Raw genomic sequence first — 1611 nt, 5'->3', positions numbered from 1 at the left:
TTTTTTTTTTTTCTTTTTTCCTTTTTGTTTAGATCTTCTCCTCCTTTGCGTGGCCTGCACCAAAGCCCATATAAATGTTGAATCCTAGTAAAGTTTTTGCCAGCTACTTTGTAGAATTGAGTTACGTTATTTAAAAAGAGGAAATGTTTTAACCACAGCATGTGCACCACTTCAGTTTCATCAGATGTCTTCTATTATGTGGGAGTTTAACTAAGAGCATCAATTTCCTCCTTTTTTTTGTGTTTTTATTATTTTTATATAATTATGTCCCCTCTTGTTCATTTCCTCTTTAAGATAAGGCATCTTTCTCTGTCTCTAATGTGCCTTCATTTGTTTATATTTCGGTTGAGAGTAGCAGAGTTCATATTGGAGCTCCACTCAAGTGAAAGTGTTTCACTTATTGTTCCTGAAATAATCATGTTCAGAGTAAGGCGCCTAATCTTGGTCAATTGACTCAACCGTTCCCTAACAGCCTGATACTTCTGGTAGTACTGTGGGCTTTCCTTGTGGCTGTGCTGCTTATCTGTGAGTGACAAAGGGCAGTGTCTGCAGTAGGATAATTGTTCTTTTGTAGCATCTTTATACTTTCTTCTTTTTTCCTTGTCCTTTACTGCCTGAGACCATAACAGTCTCCTGCTTCATCCTGTTATCTTTCTTCCACACCAACTCATTTCTGCAGTGTGAGCATTGCACTTTGCCCTCCAAAGAGAGGAACAGAGTCAGGGATACTGGACAGGCAGCAAATGAGAAACAAGGTTAAATGTGATTAAAGCCCCTTGAAGTCCAATATGTACCTTCATAGTTCAGTTTTCATTTTTTGTTTAATGTTAAAAATAGAAAGTTTCTTGTTGTTTCTGTCTCTTATAGTAAGCTCCCCTGAGCATTTGTTGGGAAGGGTGGTTTATAACTCTAATAAGTAGTACTTTTATAGAAATTCTTACTCTTAACTTGAGGACCTCTCATTTTGGTAGTCCAGCATCTAATGCCTAATAAACCTGCTGGCATCTTTGTAGGTATTTTTAGGTAAAAGATGGAAAAGGCTGATTTAACTACAGGGATGGAGCTTGTAAGACCAGAGGTCTGTTCCTGCCCCTGTCCCTATAGGCTTGTATGATTACAAGCCTGTGATTCTGTGAGTTGAGATAAATCAGTTGAATCTCTCTGCATCTCAGATCTTCTGTCCTTACAGCAGGAATAACACTTACCTGAGGCATAATTTGCTGATGTCAAAACCAAGTGTTTATTTGTCAAGGGAGTAAAAAGATGCATGATGGTGGAACGAAATTGTTCATGCAAGGTGTAGTCGTGTTGCTTAGTATGAACCTTGGAGTGTCAGTCTTTAAAGTTTTCACACTTGTTAATGTCCTTATTAACCTCTGAATGTTGATTTAGAATTTACTTTTACTAAAAAAAAATAGTGTGGACAAGAGGGAGGGGATAATATACCACATCTGAAAAATGAATCTGTTCTTCTGAGAGAACACACTGGTTGGAGGGATCTTAAGCTGTGTCTTTCATGGTTTATTACTTAAAGGATTATTTAACTTCTGCCAACTTTCTGTGGTATGGCAGTGTTTCATAGTTAGTAGGGTCGGAAGGGACCTGAGCAGA

At 37.9% G+C, this 1611-nt stretch overlaps 1 protein-coding gene across 1 annotated transcript in view; it reads left to right on the top strand.

Moving 5' to 3' along the window:
- The window catches only part of PTK2 (protein tyrosine kinase 2), a 463084-nt gene that overhangs the window by 11643 nt on the left and 449830 nt on the right, over positions 1-1611 (top strand). The gene's annotated exons all lie outside the window — the stretch shown is intronic.

The sequence above is a fragment of the Gavialis gangeticus genome, unplaced genomic scaffold (genome assembly GCF_001723915.1).
Source record: "Gavialis gangeticus isolate Ggan-Ray unplaced genomic scaffold, GavGan_comp1, whole genome shotgun sequence".
In the NCBI taxonomy this organism is placed as follows: domain Eukaryota; kingdom Metazoa; phylum Chordata; order Crocodylia; family Gavialidae; genus Gavialis; species Gavialis gangeticus.
This window is presented reverse-complemented; position numbering and strand designations above follow the sequence as displayed.